Below are 21,898 nucleotides of genomic sequence, written 5' to 3'. Positions count from 1 at the left end.
ACAGAATTAGGGGACACCTGGACAGATCTGTTTTATTTGGGAAAAGTTTGAATTCTCCTGAGGAAAGCACCACCTTACAATTCTGATCAAAGCATTTTCAGTATATGACTGTTGTCTAGTGGTCAAGCAGCTATTGCCTAACTGGACTAGCAGTTCATTCTTATCTCCTCCTTTAAGGCACTATCCCTTCTGCCCATAACAGGATTTAATGTAACATGAATACAGCCTGATGCTACGGCTGCTCCTAAAGGCTGGGCTTAAGGTTTGCTAAACCAGAATGCTTACAGGGGGGGATGAGACTGATGGTAGAAAAGGGATTCCAAGAAAATACAGGCGAGGTGTATGGGGTGTTTCCGAGAGAACACTACTTGATGGGCCTTAGGCATGCTACGAGGCTTCAGCCTAAGCTTAGTGTTAGCCTTTGACAAAGTTCAGAAAAGGCAGTTGAAAAGAGGGTCCTTCCTTGATTCAGTGTAGGAGAAAATGTTTAGAAAGCAGAAAGGACTTACCACAGGTAAATTTCATGATGATATTTGCTTTTTTCTTTTTGATTCATTTGAACTTGAGATCTGGCATGGCTATGATTAAGGTTTCTTTAAATAAAATGCTGAAAGGGTGATAGGTCTGTATGGAGTGGAGGGCTGGCCTTGAGAAGGGACGTTACAAATGAATATTCACAGTTGTCTGTCTGAGACATACTCTTCAGCATATTCATAAATTTCTTGGAAATGGGAGTCAATAATGATATTACTGTGTGCTGGTAACGACATAGAATTAATGGTTAGAAGTTCAAAGGTTTATTGTGAAGAATGGCTTAAGTTCCAGACACTGGTGAAGTCCCTAGAACAAACTATGTCTCATCTCTGAAGAGTATGAAAGAGTATGCCAAGAAAGATTTCCACTGGTCCAAGATTATGTAGGGGAAAATGCCAGCTCTGTCCCTTCACTATTTGGCCCCATGGTTACAAAGACACCTGCTGTGATACAAGAAGCTTTGGGCTTGAACGATTCAGGAGAACAACTGTCATTGTTATTCCAGGGCCAGAAAACCCCACGAAGCAATGGTAGGACATGTCAGCCAATGTGGTAAAAGCATTAAGTCACATAAATGGCTGGAGAACCTCTCCTCTAACCTACAGCTTAACAACTCATTTGTGAAGTCGGTCGTAGTGGTCAAGTTTATGGGACTGTACTTTGCATATGGAACACGGTTATATTCCCCTCGGTATAGTGAGTCACTGTAACAGGCCTGACTTCATGCATTCAAAAGGGAAGAGGCACCCATTCTTGTTTCTTTATTGTTGTTATTTAAACTCTGTATCAATTAATGAAGCACAAAAAATGAAGTATGAGGTATGTAAGGAAAAGGTGTTGCTATGAAAAGTCTATATTGTCCTTGACATGCTCACAGAACTTTCAGTGAAATCAAAAGAGTAGCATATGGCAAATGTCTCCAACCAGACTTCTTTTCACCATGAATCCCTTTTGAATTCTCTGGGCTTTTAATGGCAAAGAATTTTAAAGGAATTCCACTTCTAAATATATAACAGCCTAATAAGTTGGAACCGTAATTCTTTCTCCATCAAATGTAATGGGTACTTTTTGGATTTAATGTGTTTGTGACATCTTTGCAGACCTGTATTTCCTTTGTTGTCTTCACATTGCTACAGTTGCACCCCAGGGTACTGTACGAAACTATAACAGATGTAAAAACTTCATTGGCAGATTTTTGTGTGTACAATACATGTTTCTGACATTTTTAAAGTATGCCTTGATGGACTCTGCTTTGTTCTCTACTAGGATGTAGTTCCTTTCTGTTTTGTGAAATCTTATTTTTTTTGCATTGGGTACCATGCCAAATACCGTGCCTTATGTTATGTCTCTCAGAAAATATTAAATAATGCTTATTCAATTATGACAGATATCTAAAAACACAAGACCAGTATTCCTACGTTGGTAAGCTGCCCAGACTCTCCATGTAAATAGAAGCTTTAATATTTCAGTGTAAAGATTACCAAAATCTCATCTAGTGGAAGGCGTCCCTGCCCACAGCAGGGGTGTTGGAACTAGATGAGATTTAAGGTTCCTTCCAACACAAACCATTCTACAATTCTATGAAAATGAAAATAATGCATAACCAACCTGCATAATATCTTTGAGAAAATTATGATAAAAACAGGCCAGAGTAAAGAAGTATATATTATTCCCTTGTATTCCAATGAAGCTTTTAATACAGCACCACATACATTATTAATGAATAGGGTAAGAAGGTAAGGAAATAATACTCAACTAGATAACAAACTGGCTTGCTTTCAAAGTCAAGGAATGATTATAAATGTAAAAGGAAGATGACAAATGCAGCATCACAGAGCTTAGCGTTAGGTCCTCATCTTTGTCATATTAATGAAGGGAAAACTGACAGAGCTTCAAGGTGTGTAATTTGATGTGTCAGGAACGCAAGGACCGGCTGGTCATGAACAGAAAGGTGGAAAATACAGTTCAAACTGAATGGGAAAAAATGGATGCGAATATGTCTGACACAATAAATGTAAAATGTATAAAAGTAAGAATAAGGAAGTTAAAAAAAATAACAGAGGTTATGCCCAGAATTATGGGCTGTATTGAACATGTCAAAGAGCTGGCAATGTTAGATACAAAGTTGAAGACAACAGGTAATTAGATAAATTATATATTAAATTATGTTCAAATTGTTTGGTAATAATGTAAAATGCTGCATAAATACTATTAACCATTCAACACCTAGCTGCAGCTAGAAAGGACAAAAATTATATGCAGAAGATGAAGAATGCTAAATCCAGTCTCATAGTACAAATGAGTGTGAAAAGAATTGAAAACCAGAATATTAATTTGAATCTGTCCCAGGAGGACAAAGATTAACAGCACAAGTTTACTTGTGTAGCTGTCTTTGTGCAATGAACTGATAACTAAGCCAGCAGACACATTAGTGACTGACAGAATAGCAAAACAAAATTTTCTCTTATCTTCCTGTTGTTCTCAGTAAATGAGGTGGTAGACAAGTAGGGGACAGTACTTGTTGGAAGGCTGCTGTGATACTTCTGGGAACAAAGAGGGATTTAGTGCACCATATTTTTAAAGAGTGTGCATTAAGTGCACTAAGTGACGTTCTTCATTGCTATGCTCCCTAACTAACGCAGTATATGCTAAATTTATCTCTGCTCTATTTATCCTTGTACTTGAGCTTTTAGGTTAGAGTCTCCCCAGAAGGTGCTAACTCAAGACCAGTGATTGGAAGCAGTTCTGTGGCTACCAAACCCTTGATTTACATAGTCACCTGCCTTTTCAGTTTCCAAATGCAGCTGGACAATATTAAGACAACAAATGCAAGCTGCACTTCACTGCATCTGACCATACTCCTTGGCTTATTCAAGATGGCTTATTCTTTTGACAACAGCAACTCACAAACACTGGCTGAAGTTGATGCAAATAAGTAAGTGATACTACTTGAAAAGCTCACAGAGGCAGTAAGTCCACTCTGACTGAAAACACAAAATTGTAAGTGGCCAATTCAGTCTATAATAGGGAACTGTTAGTGGATTCTCACTAATGTTTTTCCATCTTTGCATCTGAGACAAATGTTTGCTCTCAGGCAGTTGTCTTTGTTGAGTTGCAGTAGACGATAACTTTTCTTTTTCACCTGTGTTACAGAAAAGCAGCGTGAAACCTTCAGCTGTCCAGAAGCTCTAACCTGTTATCTTTTGAGAATCAGAATCATTTCTGGACACAGAAAACTCATTCTCCACTCTCCATAATGCTTTTGCATAGATCTGAGATCTCAGTATTTTGCAGCCTCAAGTCAAGCTAACTGAAAAGCTAGAAGATGAGGAATATGAGGTTATGTTTGGACCGAGTTGCTTCATTATATTATATCAGGATAACACATACCCGTATAACAAACAAAATTCTGGAAGGTCTGAGTGTAGGGGAAGAAGAAAATACAGAATCAATTCTTACAGAAAGAAAAGACTATCACACAGATTCACCACCTTCTATTTCATGTGCAAGACCAGCTAAACCATAAAACAGGCCACTTCTCAACAAAGCATGACCAAAAGATGACTGGATGTTTCCACAGTATTCTTAAGGCCGAGCACACAGGTTAAATGGGTAGGTTGAATGATGATAGAGATCGCACTTCCCTCATTTTTGGAAGAGATCAAAACATTAATATATTAAGAGCTGCATAAAGAATAGACTAAAACAGAACAGAACAGGTCATTTTTTTCACAGTGAGTTATAACGTTCACTATCCAGATCAACGCAGTTGTCCTCCTACTGATGTCAGACGCATATGGAGAAAATAGGACTGAAAGCAGTGATCGCTGGAGATCCTTTCTCACAGGCTTTTGTGCTGTTGATCAGGGTACTGAGAACAAAATGAACCTTCTCCCTGTCCCATCTGAGTCCTTCTCACAGCAAGGGATGAACTAATCTCTGCTGGCCTGCTCTGTGTTGCTTTTCATAGATTCTCTCTGTTATAAAATCTTTCTGAGCAGCAGTCAGTATGGAGAGTCCTCATGGTTTTCTTCTACCATTCTCTTGAATCAGCCTATGGCTACTCTTGTTTAATTCTGAACATATCTCAGATATTTTCATCATCTCACTGGGTGACTATAACATAAAGGCACTGTTGAGCACTCTGATGAATCTTACATCTATACTTCATATCTAATATTTTCATAAAGAATTTTTCCTCAAAGACATTCAGATATTCACCTTTGGTAGATTTCCAGATTTTGTATCCACATATTAAGATGCAAATTACTCTCCCTCTCCCTCCTTAGAGCAATCTCCTAATGCTTCTTTTCATAATATTGTCAGTTTTTAACTTCTGAATGCTCAGTTTTGCAATACTAATGACCTTTTTTTGGTAGTATATGCAAAATAGAGTAATCTGCTGTTAGCACCACTGGCATCAGTGGTATTATTCCCGCTCTTTGTGAGTACAATGATGAATAGAAATAGGCCCAATGCACACAAGAATAGTTTCTTGGGATCCTCCTCTGGACAATCTTCCATTTAATTGTTTCTTTTACAAAGCTTTCAAGACATCCAGAATTTTCTTTACAAGTCTTTCCTCTATGTTGGAAGAAATATAATAATGTTTTTAATAGACATGTAATGAATGAAGCTATGAAAATGAAATGAGGGCAGAAGCAGAAAAGGAAGCAATCTTACTCCTGCAGAAAAAAAAAAAAAGATGTATTGCAAGTTTGCTTGCTTTATGTTACTACATGGAAAAGAATTAGTATATCAAATGTTCTCATTTGGTATATTATCTAGCTTCTGATAGCTCATTTATAGCTAGATGGTCATCATCTCTGACCTATATAGTGACCTTTGCATAGTATTTTATACTCTCTGCTTTTATGAACAATCTGTTTCATCCTCTAAAATCATAATTGACAAAAATGATGTTTCATCCATGATGTTTGTAATAAAAATAATATAGCTTCAGGCGTCAACTGACAGCATTATTTTCTGAGCACACGGGAAACATATATCTTGTGAGACAATCAACTGCTAAATCAATTAAAAAATAGAGGCACTCCAGTTAGCTTTAACTGTTCATTATCATAAGAAATTCAAACACTTGGTGTAGCTGCCTAAGGCATCAGCTAACCAAATCTACAATAAAGTTCCAACAGTCTAAAAGTTGGAGAAAGTTGCATAAAAGTGAAGCTAAAATATTTGAGTACATCTTATCCAGGAAGAAGTTTATTAGAGTACAGGATGCCATCTTGGTGTGGCTACACCCAACCACTGTTAGCCTCCTCAGTTTTTTAATTCCACTGAAATGACAGACGCTGAAATATTGTGGTAGGTCCTATTCAGAGCACTTAGAGTAATGGATTTCCATAGAGCTGCCTCACTTTATCCTTGTAGCCCACCAGCTTCCCTCAGGAGGCAAACAAACAAACCAAACACAAATGCGTAGGAAGAATTATCTGATGCATATAGGACATTACCAAATCCCTATGAAATCCATGGGCTGTACCTCACCCTGTTGTACAAAAAATTCAAGTTGCTAGCATTAGTAAAGGAATTTTTCCAAGTATCATTGCAAATCACAATATTCCCTTTAGATTATCACTGACAGAATTTTCAAGTATTTACATTATTTATCACTTCCTGCACCTCTTCATCTAAATGAGAGCTGTAATCAATAAATCATCAATACTTCACTTTTTCTTTCATTCTGCAGGATGTAAATTATGTAGCTTTAGATTGTTCCTATAAATGTGTGTAATGCCCAGCCTTTCCAAACTCATCAGAAATAAACTTACTTCTAATCAATAAAGGTGCACCTATCATGGGAGCTGTGACTACTTTTATATACTAAGCAATGAATTTAAATAGCATAGGATAAAATGGCAGAAGTTGTTTTTGCATTCCAGCTCTGCAACCTTACAGCTTCAGAGTAAAGATGAACAGAACTGTATCCACTGCTTAGGCAATATTTTAATTTTAATTTTATTCTGATTTGTGTGCTTTTAACTTTCTTGGTCTTTCATGAGAATCAAGAACACTCAACACCTCAGATTCCATCTTACAGTAGACAAAGAATAGAACAGAATAGAATAGAACAGAACAGAACAGATACAAGGTAAATCTCTCAATTTCTGCAGCAGTTTTAAAAGGATAGAACTGTAGAAAGCATTACTACCATAAAATATTTTCCCCTTCCTGATTTTTTTTTTAATTTTTAGTGATTAATAACAAATAGTAAAACTTTATGAAAAAAAGAGTCTCTCTTTTTTTTTTCTAATTAAAATCCTTCCTTCAGGAAAGATGAGATAGATAATGAGGCAACAGTAAATGCTGAAGATACAGCTGGCACGCTTTCTGAAATGGAAGTCACGTTGGGTTTGAAGTAGTCCTTAGAATGGCTTTTTTGAATACTGCTATACTTCACCCACAGACTTGAATGGAACTTCAGTTTACTCAGGAAATTAATTAACTTTATTTCAAACCATAGGGAAAAAAAAAAATTAAAACTTCTTACCATTACCCCCAAACTTGTTTTAAAGGTGTCTTTTGATAATAAAAAACAGCCCATTAATCTGAATGACAATTCTTACTGCTTTCAAAATGAATCCACTTAAAAAGTCTGGGAGCTCTTATGGGAAAGTTTAAAACTATTATATTTCAAATTAAATTTGAAGATATTGCATATTGAGTTGCTTTTTTTTTTTTCTCCCATCACTTTTAATTACTTGTAAATTTGCATGAAAATAGGATCTTTGTTTCTTGAAAGATCATCTGCTCCTGCTGCTTTTTCTTCATTGAAGATGTCACTTGCAAAGGGTTAGATCTTCAGGTAAGGTAGAAGCAAGAGCAGATGGGCTTAGAAGAAAGCAAATTTTTATGCACATATTATTTTTAATATTAAAATAAAAAATGAGGATAAGAAGTGAAAATATATGCTCTGAAACCAACATTCCCATATTTTTCCAGGAGATATAGCTGTCTCTCCAAACAAAAGTTATTTCAAAATTTGAAACTGAACATGGAATATGAAAATACAATGTAAAACTCTAAAGATTCTCTAGATCACTGTTTACTCAGAAAAGTCCCCTAGTTTGATACTTATAGTTGAATTATTTACTGCGCCATAAGGAAACGCAAGGACCATGCAGTCTGGTTCATTTAAGCCCTCAAAATACGACTTATCCTTTACTAAAGTAAAAGTTTCTAATTCTTGATGGTTGTTTCTAAAACATATGGCTGAATCCTATCTAAACAGCGGCATTTGTTTTGCAAAAACATCAACCTGTCAAATGCTTTTGCATTATTGTGAACAAACCATAAATAGCCAATGCTGAAAGACCACAAAGTGTGAACTACTTACTGGCTCCTCCATGTACAGATCCACTTGAAACACAACAGTGCAATGCACTGCCGCGTGTCTATGCTTTCACAGAGAATTGAAGGTATTTAAGACCTGGTGGCCCTTAATATATTGCTCCCTGCTTCTATTTCCCAATAATGTAGCTTGATTCCAGATATCAACTTCATGAAAATTGTGACAAGAGTTTGTATTTAAAGTATTAAAAAAAGCCACCAAACAAAGACTCACACACTAAAATAAAATGGTTCTGCTTTTAAAAGAGTTGTGTATTCAATGTTACGGAAGCTGAACTGGTCTTTAGATAGCTCTACACAGTTCCGTAACAAATGTTTGGGTGAAGTTTGAGAGTCATTTCAACCGCGTACAGCCTCTCAGGGAACCATCCTGAGGTTCATCACACTGTGGGCACCAAATTGGTGATGACAGCAAATGAGCTGTTTTGCATCGGGTACTCCAAAACTATACGTGAAAATCTGGCTGCATAAGTAAAGCTTTGGAATGACAGAATGGCATTAATGGTTTCAACGGCCAGATTCCTTACCCATGTAGGGTAAACTAGAGGCAGTACTGCCTCTCTGCTGAAAGGGGGCACCCCTTGATTCTGGAAAGAAGGGAAGGGACGGGTAGGGACGGGTAGAGACGGGTGAGTTTAGAACGGGAGTCCTACTAATTAAAATACGACTCTGTCAAAACTGCAGAAGTGATACTTGACCTCTTTTCCTTTGAAACAGAAAATGCCATAGAGGCAGAGGCAAGGCCCAGCAGGTACTTCACCTGCAGACAGGAAAAACTGACAGTGCACTCAGATACTCAGATACAAATCTCCAATCCAAATGAATTGCTACTAATAAAAGCAAAGCACAGAGTCCCTTTTACATTGTTTTATCCTGTTTAAAAGACAAACATTTGCACACTGCAAGCCTCAAATGGATAAAAGCTACCATGAGAACTTATAAGCCATCTGCTAGCTTACTAATGAAGCCAGTAACTATTATTGTTTACAGTTGAACACCGGGGGTCATGCGTATTTGCTGTAATGAAAGAATCAATGCATCACTGCAGATGCTAAAAGAGAACTTTTTTTTTTTTCCAGACGGCTGATTATAAATACAATAAAATAACAAATTAAAAAAAAATCTGTTCATATCCACAGAGAAATAGTGCTTGGCACACCACATGCAAAATGCAGCACTCTTCTGTTTTCTAGTAGTCTCTACTTGATAGACTCGGCTTACAGAAACAGAATTACAGAAGTTACTCTTCAACACTTAACAAATAGCTGACCACCAAGGAATGCTTTGTCCCTAATTCTCTAATCTACGCAAACCTCCTGCATTATTTAATTGTATGGTTTATCTGAATGTAATGATGAAATGTGCATTATCAAGCAGCCAGATATTGTTTCACTGCTTCTCTTGCCTGAAGAAGACACCATGACATATGAAAACTTGGCTCACTTGACCTATTAAAAATGTCCTGAAGTTTCTTGGTGTTTTTAAATGTTGGCTGATACACAGCAGGGATACAATCCATTTCCGGTTTACTGCTTCATCACTCAAAAATGTACATAATAACATTAATTCCCAACTCCTAGCAAAAAAACCCAATGATAAGTAATAGGACATTTGTACCTCATGAAATTCTTAAATTCACTGAAAACAAACCATTCATTCTGAAGCCTCCTTAATGGCCTTTACGTATTTTAAAAATGTATTTTAATTTCAGAAAAATTCCTAAAGCCTGTAAGGTAAGACAGCTTACTTCCTTTGCTGAGTTGAAACGTGGCAAATGACTCTTCAAAGACCCCTGGTACCCTGGTGCACGGTGCAGCCTTCTTGCAGGTCATTGCTCTTCTCATTCCACCTGTAACACAGGCAGAAGTACTTATCTACTGTGTGACCAAAACGCAACGTAACATCCTAGACAGAGAGGTTGGGGTAGGCAGGAAAGCTGTATTATTGTAGGTACCAAATCAGTAAAAAAGTTAGGAAAGAAAAGGGACAACCTATATTCCTCTTTTGCATACTTGCAACAAGCTGCACCTAAACTGGAGACAGAAACAAAGGACGATGTTCACAGAACACTGACAGTGTTTTCATACTGTGGTAACGTGAATGCCCAGTAGATAAGAGTGAGCAGAATTCATTAATGGGAGCCTGCTGGAAGCTGCCAGCCCCACTGCAACCCTTTGCTATGACCCCCACCTTGTTCATGAACCACAGGCATGTGGCCTGCATGCGAGGCAAGCTTGCTGTGTGGATCACCACGTAAACACACCCCACACGTGTTCCTCAGCTATGTTTGTGTCTGGGACACTGGGTGGTAGGAAGGTGGGGACATCTGCTTAGCATCCATACCTTGCTTTGGCTGACATATCTGCACCTCTGCAGAGAAAACCATGGAAAGAGCTGAGCAGTCAGAGCATGGATGAGGATGAGGAGGATGAATGAGTTTCAGTTCCTACTCTGACAATGTTTCTGTCTTTGAGGACTTAAGTAAATAATTTATATGTCTTAATTCTCTGTTTTGTAAAACGCCTGAGATAATACTTTCTTCCCTAAACCACATATAAACACATATAAATATGCTTGCTTCCCCAAATTACAGGGGAGTTGCAAGAATTAATTAGTTAATGTTTGCAAAGTGCTTTGAAGGCAGAAAGTACTCTATAAACGCTAATTATTAAATCAAAGGTTTATCTGACTTTATTACTAAACCACTAATAAAATAAGTTACATAGCATGTGCGGGCTGGAAAAGGCACTTTCACTGTCTAAAAGATATAAAGGTTTTAATTAGCAAATGTTTTGAAAGCGCTTTGCTGATGAAAAAAAATGCTAAATGTTAATAAAGGTTTTCCCTAATGAAAACGGCTACAAAATATGAACTCCTGGATGCTACTGTAACTTCTAAATATATCATCTAAAGTTTTGTCCCGTGAGAACAATATTTTTATTTGAGGCACAATTTTTGTAATACTGATGAAAAAAATTGTGGTTATTGTGTCAAATAAATGTTCAGATGCAGCAAGAGATTAAAGGTATCATTCTTAGCAAAGAATAGCAAAACCTAATGCATTGTCAAATTATACATATATACACATACTATTGTTTTTACTATTTAGCTTAAAATTGCATTTTGCTAAGCTTCCAAGCTTCTGCTTCTTTACAAAGTTCAGCTCCTCCAAACACTCTCCATGCACATATTTGGCCTGTTATCCACATGCCATCTGACAATCTAAGCATACAAACACGTTTTAAACTGTCACAGACAGGCAATTAGAAAGACTGAATTGTGGAACTTACTCCAGTCTTCTGAAATACAGTGGTTTGAAAAGGAGTTTGAAAGTACGTAGATCCTGATACGCATGTGTATAGGAACTGCTGAGTCACGGCCTGAACCACTGATAGAGCACCTGGAGGAAAGACCCAGTCAGCCCTGGGAGCACAGGCGAAGGCAATTCACCTGTGTGACCAGAAGGGGTGAAGCCAGGCTCCAAGCCTCTTAGGCCTCATTTAAGGGCTGACTGCCACTGAGAAAGGATCTCTTCCTGGAGGTCCCTCCTTGGTGGGAGCTTTTCCCTGTGAACCCAGAATCTTCTGATACGGGTGAGCGATCTGTTTCCCTTCTCTTGTAGCACCTTGCTATTGTGCAGGTCCTTCTGCCTCTTTGTAACACCTTTTCTATCATGTTGGTCCTTCTGATCGCTACAGCATGATACCTGCTATAATGTCTGCCTGTGTCTGCAGAGAACATGAAACCATGAGAAAGGCTCTATTAAACCACTCTGCTGAGAGGGGAGAGGCGTGCCAGCCTGCTTAGTACGGTGCTGATGGCAGGAGGATGAGAGTGCAATCAGTCAGGCCCACTCAGTGAAGTACTGCAGCCTGGCTGCCAAGGCAGAAGCTGCCTACTTCCATGGTCCAAGAGATAAAATACTAAGCGCTGTCCCTACTGCTTCCAGCAGGAAAGAAAGCTCCAGTTGCTGCTCCTCCAGAAACCAAGGGGTCTGCTGCTTTCAGATGTTGCAGATTGGTGGGTCCAAAAGGTTCCTCTAAAATCCCAGAGCAAGAGAAATAATACATGCTCATTAATGTGAGCCATAAAGCTCAATTTCATGGGGCAGGAAAACGTCCAGAAGATGATTTGTTACAGAAAGAGGTTGTGCCCTTTTCTATACTCTCTTCCAAGCAGCCTGGATGAGTCAGAGCAGCAGCAGAAATAATAATCCTTTATCACTGCATCTATTTGTCAGGCTGTCCTGAAGGAATGAGAAGAGAGATTTTTGGAAAGGTGGGCAGGTTCAGGGCTGGGGAAAGGAAGGGCCACCTGGAAATAGATGGGAAATGAAGAGTGCTCAAGAGATTTGGTAAAATATCACAGAATTGTAGGGGCTGGAAAGGACCGCTAGAGATCATTGAGTCCAACCCCCCTGCAAAGCAGGCTCCCTAGACCAGGCTGCACAAGAAGGTGTCCAGGCAGGTCCTGAATGTCTCCAGAGAAGGAGACTCCACAACCTCTCTGGGCAGCCTGTTCCAGTGCTCCGTCACCCTCACTGAGAAGAAGTTCTTACATTTTTGTGGAACTTCCTATGCTTTGGTTTGTGGTTGTTTCCCCTTGTCCTATCGCCACGCACCACTAAAAAGAGTCTGGCCTCGTCTCTTCGCCTCCCACACCTTAGATATTTATAAACATTAATCAGATCCCCTCTGAGCCTTCTTTTCTCAAGGCTGAACAGACCCAGGTCACTCAGTCTTTCCTCATACGGGAGATGCACCAGGCCTTTTATCATCTTTGTGGCCCTCCACTGGATTCTTTCCAGGAGATCCATGTCTTTTTTGTACCAGGGAGCCCAGAACTGGACACAATACTCCAGGTGAGGCCTCACCCGGGCAGAGTAGAGGGGGAGGATCACCTCCCTGGACCTGCTGGCCACACTCTTTTTAATGCACCCCAGGATGCCATTGGCCTTCTTGGCCACCAGGGCACACTGCTGGCTCATGGCCAACCTGCTGTCCACCAGGACACCCAGGTCCCTCTCTGCAGAGCTCCCCTCCAGCAGGTCATCCCCCAACCTGTACTCGTGCATGCGGTTATTAATATTATATCAAATAAGTCTTTAGCAGAAGAAATATAAGATTACCGATTTTCTCTAAGCCCAGCTTTTTGTGTTTTCTTAGGCTGCAAAATTACCTTATAGAAATACAATTACCTCATTTTTACAATACAGTTCCAGACTAACTAATAAAAAGACAGTCCAAATTATTTTGCAGATAATCTAAAATCATGTACAGTGAAAAGCGTCAATATTACAATTGCACGTAACAATCAGTGTAGATTAGATCCCAGCACTAATCAGGAGAAGAAAGGTTTTGCATTGTGATCCCCTGGCACTGTTAGCATTTGGCATGGAGGAGTCATGCTAAGGATTTTAAATAATTGGACTAAAAACCGACTTCCCTTGGTGCTGCAAAAGCATCAACTGTCAGGTAATGCTGGAGAGGAAACAAAGTTTAGACATACTCATTACGGGTTGTCTTTCATCCATCGTTGTTTGGCTAAGTTCAAGGTCTTTGGGTTGGCTTGGTTTTTTGTTGGTTTTGTTTTTGGGTTGGTTTTTTTTTTTGCTATTTCTTAGTTTTCTGCAGGTTCTTCAGTTCATTATTTGTTTCCAAAAATATGACACAACAAGACATCATAATTATTCTGTCAGGATGATTTGGTATATTTGAACATAAGAATCTTCTGTAAATAAAGTGAAGGGATAAGAAAGAATTTTAGCTCTGCAGTCTGGTTTAAGGCCTTTGATTTTACTTTGATTTAGAAATGTCATGGTTCACTGAAAGCTTACCAGAGTGAGTTTAATGGATTAGAATATGTTATTAAAATGAGATTGCTAGAGAACTGTATTCCACAGATGTGGAATATTGAGAAGGGAGATTAAACAAGATGACTTGCAAGAGGCCTCCGCTGCATTAAAAGGCAGTGAACATTACGTTTTCTTTCATGGGTTATAGGATGAAGGACATGAGTAGCACTAGAAGTTCACTACAGCAGGCAGTGTTATGAAGCCATCAGCTTTTCTCTGTACCTTTCTTCATTTACACTGAGACATTGAAACAGATCTTAGAGATATATGCAGAAAAGTGTTAATATTTGATATGGTGTTATGGACACATAAAATCTGCATATGTGCTTCTGAGAATCTCTTATGTTATTTTTCAGATTGTTTTTTTTTTTTAAATATCATTTCCTTCAGGGATTTCTTTGACTCAAGAAAATCTCTTTGAATAAGTAACTCCTTACCTCCTTCTCTCCTGTCCCAGCATATGTCTTTTCCTCCTCTCACCAAAACAAAAAAACTTGCATTAGTTTGTTCAAGACCCATGAAAACAACCTAAAACTTCAGAAATATACATTTTTATCAGTCTGACCTTTGCTTTCTCTTAACAGTATCTCAAAGACTGTAATTAGTGGTTACGTACAACCTCAGAACAGCTTTTTCCCTCTAACTACTATAGAAGGAACGTTGATTTCAGGCCTTAGTTTCACATGATATCCTCCAATACCTACTTAAGCAGCTTAGTGCTGCTCCTGAGCATTGCAGTAAGCCTTCTCGGGACCTGAAATGTTGTGGCATATGGTAAAGAGATCTATTGGAAAGAAGAACCAGTTCCAGTGGTAAGTCCCAGGGGAGGGGAGTTAGTTGGATGCACAGGATGACCTGAGGCATGGGATGGGCATGAGGATAGCAAAGAGCATGACAACTTCTCCAGTTCTTGCAGGAGCTGTTGGTGTGGCAATCAGGCATTTGTGCTGTTTTTAGTCCATGGAAGGATGCATACTCATCTCCACTTCGAGCTTTTCCCAAGAAAACTCAGGGGCAAGCATGCGTGGTTTGGCTTTGACTGGGTTCCGTCTCACAAGAGCAAGATGGCTGCAGTGATAACTCCAGCCACAGACTCTTAACAGCAGATGTTACTGCTGGCAGTGCAGTCATTGCAGGCTGTTCACTCCAACAGGTACTGAGCTGACTACAGCCACTGCCAAGACTGGTCAGGGTGTGGGAATCCAGCATACCACTGAGAATGGGACAGTGTGGTAACAGAAGTACGACAGCAGGCACCAGTCATGGAGCAAGTAGGGCCCATGCTGCTGGCTGCACTGTTGGCCCAGCCCTGGCACACCCCACATGGACAAAAATGTGAGGTGGGAGGTGGAATGCAAGGAAAAATAGAAAAAGCCAGCACCTGTCACTGAAGAAATCCCACCAAATCCTGGTGTAAGTATACAAGGTGAAACTAGATGGAAACTGTGCAACAGCCAGCCCTTGCTTTGCTGCATTTTGAAGGTAAACTCCACTTTATTTCCTGAGGTTGAAAGGCCTTATTCTGAAATCTGAAATAAAAATAAACTTTTTTAAATTCCTGGATTGGGAAGCAAGCTGCTGGATAACAGTACCAAAGTTCTGTTGCGTATTTTATTTTCTGAAATAAGGAGATGAGTGGTAAGTAATCGGTGAGTTTCTGAGCTACTGCTTGAAAAGCCCACTTTTTCCTTTTTATAAGTAAACACTTTTGTTTCTATCGCTGAAGGTGGCATATGGAGTTGGAGAAACAAGTGTGAATATTTCCATTTTAAAAAACCAACAAAGTCTGTTGTGAATGATGATACTACTGGAGGCTGTTGAAATCACCATCCTGAGGAGATCTGCCTTTTGTTCTCATTGCCTAGCTAGGCGAAGAGGAAATCAGTATGGATCCTAAACATCTAGCTGTTGATTTGGTGGGACACCACTGCTCTAGAGTTCTAGAAGCCTGTCTGCAGCATAGTGATTTGTTTTGGTATGTTTGAATTATGTGGCACTCTTTTGCATTCTTTAAGGTGAAGAAATGGGCAAGTAGGAAACTTATAGTGCAGAGTCCTGCACAGGCAAATGAATAATCTCATGAACACGCTCCAGGCTGGAACACTGATCTGCAGAAAAGGATCTGGATGTCCTGGTGGACAAAAAGCTGACCATGAAGTAGCACATGCCCTTGCAGCAAAGGACAACAGCATCTTGGGTTGTGTTAAGATGAGTTGGTGCCAGCAGCTCAAGGGAAGTGATCCTTCCCCTCCAGTCAGCACTGGTGAGGCTACACCTGTAGTGCTGGGTCCAGTTCCAGGCTCCCCACAACAAGCCAGACATAAACATATCGGAGAGAGTCCAATGAAGAGTCACAGAGATGATGAAGGAACTGGAGCATCTCTCCTATGAGGAAGTGCTGAGAGAGCTGGTACTGCTCAGCCCAGAACAGGCTTGGCAGGAGGAGGCACAGGGAAGGAGGATCTTATCAATATCAGTAAATACCTGTAGGGATAGTGTGAAGAGGACAAAGCTAGGCTCTGTTCAGTGGTGCCCAGTGCTATAGGACAGGAGGCGAGGGGTACAAAATGAAACACAGGAGGTTCCCGCTGAACATCAGACAGCACTTTTTCACTGAAAGCGTGATCGAACTCTGGCACAGGCTGCCCACAGCAGTTGTGGGGTCTACAGCCTATCAAAGCCACCCAGACGTGGTCCTGGGCAACTGGCTGTAGGTGTCCCTGCTTGAGCACTGGGTGGGACTATATGACCTCCATAAGCCTCTTCTAATCTCCTTCATTCCATGGATCTGTGATTCCTCAGGAGTAAGCATCAACTGTATATCCTTTGGCTTTGCATTCACACTTTTACAGAACAGCTAATTATCAGCAGCAACTCTAATGTTTCAGTCTGAGGATTACATTTTAATACTTAAATTTTGGAGACTTTGCCTAGCTTTGAATTATTTTCTTTGAATTATTCTTCAGTATAATCTTTTTACATTCTTGGAAGTTATTTCTTTATTAGTGCATTTCAGTTGTGAACATACAAGTACAGCTAACCACAATTTATGCTTTGCTTATGCTGTTTCACCGAGAAATTCAAAGAAGAGAGCTGGAAGAACAGTGTCACATCTTATATGTGGACATAGGCATTTCAACATATGTTTCACCATGTGGACTTCATAACTTTTATACGCCACATTTTACCTGGGAATGAGATACTAAATAAAAGGATTTTTTTGGTATGAATTATAGTCTCTTCTTTATGGTAAGAAGGTGTATCCCAAGCATTTCTGAGACCACATATTGAAATAATAAAAGTGATACGGTACAATTCAACAGATTCAGCTCAGGAGCTAAAAGCATCCCATGTTCCAATCCCTATCCTATTTCATTTAGGTATTTTTTTTTTTACTCCATTAAGCCACTTAACACATCTGTTTTGATACATCCACCACGAAGTGAACATAATAATAGTATGCTGTGATCTTTAAATCTTTTCATTGAAATTCTTCACCAAGCCTAGGGGTCTAGAAACAACCAAAATTCTCCATCCTCTTTTTATTTTTCTACAGAAATATCAACAGTGTTAATCACAGTTAACAAAACTGAAAGCTGAATTAGTTTAATGAGTAGTTTGGGCTGAATTTTAGAACATTTTTACTTTGAAAGTGTTATTCACATTTTCATAGTTAAGCTTGAAGCAATACTATTACCTCATTATTTCCACTCCACCTACCCTAACTTTTTAATCAGAATAACAATCAGTTAAAATTGTTCTGTGCACTTATTTTCAGATTTATAGGATTATAACTGTCTCCAAGGACTCAAAATGTATAATTTGTGTAATTTCTGATTATTTTCTTTTATATATGCCTGAAAGCAAAACAAAGCCAACATTTTGAAAAAGTTAACTTTTTTTTTTGAAGATGATGATTCTGGTATGGTCTTTGTCATTAATACTCTGGGAAGTCTTTGTAGGACATCCTATTTCAGCAGTGAACTGCCTACTACTCGAACATCAGTGGAAAGAGCAGGCTTTGGAGTAAAGAGAAAAGCAGAATGAGCGTAAGTATTATCAAAGCTTTTCACTGGCTTCATTGCTTCTGCAGAGCTTCATCATAAATTCAGCTAGAAAAAGTATCATTCAAAGATCTTTTACTGTCTACCATATCCATGCACCAGGAGCTGACAATAGGAAAAGTAGCTCTCCTCCTCCTTTACTTTATCTCCCTCATGTACAGTTTTACTTCACAAGACTTTAAAAACTGGTTTTTAAACTAAAAATCTCCAGGGGCAAAGGAGCCCCACTTGGTTTTTGTTTTTTTGGAGGTTTTTTTTTTTCTTTGCAGGCTTGGTTCTCTTAGATAAAAATCACCGTGTTTATAAATAAGCCAATATCCATTATGCTGAGAATTCTGACATTTTTTACAGTTCTACAATTGCCATACGTCAGGGAAGTCAGCCTGGCTGTCCAGATTGGTTTGTATAGCGTTTTAGTGTCTAAAAAAAAATAACTGCATAAACAATACATATATATTCAAGCATTTCTGTCAGACTTTTTAGAGATTCATTAATTCTGACAGTGTATTTCATAATTCATTCTGCATTCAAATTCTGTTTGAAAGCAGTGGAGACTTAACTATGATGTGGCTTTTCAGGGAGACATCTACGGCTCTTGATTCAGAACCATTTGTGGCTAGTATGAATTAGAACTGTAACAACTGTAAATTTCTTCAGGGACATCACTTTAGTGGATCATCAAACTAACAGAGTCTTGTGTTATAAAAGGAAAGGGCACAAATATGCCTTTTTTGTAATCACAGTTAGTCCCAGGAGCAGATTGACCACAAATCAAGAAGCAAGCAGGAAGTGGCAGGAGATGAACTACATTAGTACAGACTGGAGTAAGGTATGCTTCTTGTTATGTGACAAGGCATAACTATTTGCCTTTGCAGATCCTCTTTCTGGATCTCTTCCCGTGCTTGGCTTCCAAATTTTCACATACACATTTCTCTCCTAGCTGCTAACAGTACTGCAGAAGTTCTTTAACTATGTACTACATATAATTCTTCAGACCTATTAAACACGCAAGTACAAAGAGAAACAGAGGAACAATTAACTCCTTTTCATTGAGCCTATCTTGTTATTTATCATACTTGCTGATAAACACCTAAGTCATGCCACAGCTACGTTGTTCCATACTTTAGAACTAAACACCTTCATACGCACCCTTCTGTGTTCTGAACAAGGCAAGCTTACATCTTCTGAACTATTCTGTCTTACACAATTAAGTCAAACAATCTGTGGTATGCTTGTCAGCTGACAACGTCAGTACAACGTGCCAGGCAGGTTATCACTTGAGATGTAGGAGGTAGACTTGCAAAACTACCTGCAGTTAAAATTTATAGTATATTTTAGGCTAAAAAGAATCATTAGGAATACCCTGTTCTGCCCTCCTATATTAGACATATTAAAAGAATATCATAGTGGAATAAATTATTTGCTACCAGTTCAAATTACAAAATAGCAGAAAACAAGATGATAATTGGAATCTATTATCTACAACAAAAGCTAACATTCTTATTGGTAATGATAAAGGTCTGGCATTCACTTACACAAGTATTATCTACTTTTTGTCAGTCTTACTTCAACTATTGTCATTGCCAATTTAGAACTTCTTAGGATTCTGGGCTGTAGATTCAAACAGGTACAATGAAGTACTCAAACAACGGAAGGAGGAGGGGGAAGGGGAAAGTCGAGGGCTTACCGTGTAACAGTCTATATTTAAGTGTAAGCACATCTGTACACACACACACAAGTACACAAACAGAAACTAGACAAGCGTGCAGTGGTCTTAATATATTTATTTCCAAAACTTAAGAGTTGCCATTTCCACCTGTTTGTGCAAATGAAAATTTTGATGTTTTCTGATGAAAAGTTTTACACAAAGAGATAGTTCTAAATCAGTTCTACATCCTTGTGGATCCCATGTGGACTGCTGTGGTCAGGGTGCAGGACATTAGAAATTAGGTATTATCTCAGGAGTCATAATTAACTCTGGGGGAGATACAGACACAAATGACATCTCAGTTTTTAGCTTAGTATCAGGGATTTTCTAACCACATGCTCTCTTTTGTGTGGATTGTTTACAAAGTAGGCATATAGCAGTGCTGCTGTATAACAGGCCTGTTTTTTTGGAATGAAAGAGACTGTACCACTATAAAAGCTCCATATTCATGCCAAAGGTAAGTAACTGGCATCTAGTTCCAGAGAAAGTAATAAATAACCTCTGCAGCTTTTTTCAATTTGCATAACAAGAAATGTTATTGATAAAGTAAACTAAAACAGAAATCCAGCTTACCCTGTCCCATGATTGCCACGTGTACCTTCTCACTGTAGGATGGCACCTAAAAGCAAGTTTATAAAATTAGACACTTGAAAGAGATAGATGTTTCAATGGATAGTAAAAGAACTTCTTCACACTGGTGAAAAACAAGGCTGGACTCCATAAATCAATCAGCTGACTGAAACATAACACTGTCAATGAAAACAAATGAGTCTGTCACTTTAATGTTGCTTTCTGTAGCTGAACTCTTAGGGAGATGCAGAGGTTTGTACACCTCAGTTCTCCTCCACTTGAGTGTACTTGAAGTACGTACTTTCAATGCACATTGCCTTAATTCAGCAGATGCGAAAATAAAATCTTCAAGAGAGTCTGAAGGTTAACAAACAGGTGTTTTGGGGAGGCATACAAGCTATTTACAGATATGGAACAGCAGATTAGTATTACAGAATAAAATGATTAGGAATGACTAAGATAACAAATGTCTTTACCAGATCAGTAATTAGCTAAATTAAGATCATATCTCCTTTTTTTTTTTTTTTTTTCTATTTAGGAGCAGATCCAACAGTGAGAGTTGGATGCCTGTGAATCAGTTACTGCAATGCCTAATGGTTAGGCGTGTGGCCTCTGAAGTGGAATCCAAAACACTGTTGGGCACTGGACAGGCCTGGTGCTTAGTAAGCGCAAATTGTATGAGGAGAATAATCCATAGAGCTGAGTACTACAGGAGGATAGACAAAAAAGAAAACAACAACAAAAAAAAAAACCACTGATATGGATTCCAGACCTTCTTTCCCACAACATTTTTGCTTTTTCAACCCAGTAAAGTGAAAAGAAACAAAAAGTTCTGGAAAGCAGGGAGCAAAACTTGGGTTACTCAGGAGTCCCAGCTACCAAACCGCTGCCATATTCCTCCTCCAGTGCTCCACTTCGGGAGCCAAACCGTGGGAATCAGATACACATTCTAATTAACAGAGCTCATTAGGTTACCTTCTATCAGCCGAGCCATGGCAACCTGCCTCACTACTCTTCTGTGCCGTAATTCACACCTGGCTTCTCAATGCAACGTGCGTGCGGCTGCCTTTCAGGCCAGAAGGGCACCTACACAGTCCACACATTCCCTGCCGGTGCTTCTGTTAAAAAACAAACGATCGAAAAGTTTAAAGTCCTTCCAGAATTCACGAGAGAAAAGCTCGAAGTTGAAGTGAAAGAGAAAACCTGGGTATTTTAAACACCGAGGTCTTTCTACCAACCCTCGAGCCTTAGCGGAGTTTAGAGCGACTTCACAGGAGCGCTTTTACGCGACGCACACGAAGTAACTAACACCTCCGACGGGAGCGGCAGGGCCGCCCTCCCGCGCAGCTCAGCGCCCGAGCCGCCGCGGGCCGTGGGGACGCGCCACCTGACGGCGCCTCGCGGACAAAGGGAGCTCCGGGCGCACCTCGCCTCCAGCTGCCCGCACGCCGAGCCCCGCTCCGCTTTTCCCTTTCCTCTCCCGGCCAGCTCCCGTAGCAGCCGGAGGGCCTGCCTCGGCCCTTCTCCTCCCCCCCCCCCGTTTCCTCCGCCGGACTTGTTCGTGCCTTTTCCGCGGCCCCGCCCGTGCCTGCCCTCCCCCCGTCCCGCGGGCGCGGTGCTCGGGGCAGCGCCGGCAGGGTTAACCCTGAGGAATGCGGCGGGAGGAATGTGCATGCAGATGAGGTGGATGCTAATCTCATGCTAATGAGCGGCGGCCGCAGCCGCCCGGGGCTCAGCCGGGCTCCCCGCGCCCGCGCCCAGACGGCAGCTGGGCTCCGCCGGGAACCCTAACCCGGG

General features: G+C 39.8%; 1 protein-coding gene across 6 annotated transcripts in view; it reads right to left on the bottom strand.

Moving 5' to 3' along the window:
- The window catches only part of DCTD (dCMP deaminase), a 55,119-nt gene that overhangs the window by 32,796 nt on the left and 425 nt on the right, over positions 1-21,898 (bottom strand). Inside the window, exons 1-4 of one of the 6 annotated variants that reach the window (XR_002438943.1) lie at positions 21,340-21,864; positions 21,077-21,219; positions 20,105-20,150; positions 9,653-9,754 (exon numbers count right to left, since the gene is read on the bottom strand). The gene's annotated coding sequence lies outside the window, so the exon portion shown is untranslated. Of the gene's footprint in view, positions 1-9,652; positions 9,755-20,104; positions 20,151-21,076; positions 21,220-21,339; positions 21,865-21,898 lie in introns of those variants that run through there. The other 5 variants (XR_002438944.1, XM_021397432.1, XM_021397434.1 and 2 more) reach the window with 5 other exon arrangements.

The sequence above is a fragment of the Numida meleagris genome, chromosome 4, assembly GCF_002078875.1.
Source record: "Numida meleagris isolate 19003 breed g44 Domestic line chromosome 4, NumMel1.0, whole genome shotgun sequence".
Classification (NCBI taxonomy): Eukaryota; Metazoa; Chordata; class Aves; order Galliformes; family Numididae; genus Numida; species Numida meleagris.
The sequence above is the reverse complement of the archived record's forward strand: the minus strand, read 5'-3'. Positions and strand labels throughout refer to the sequence as shown.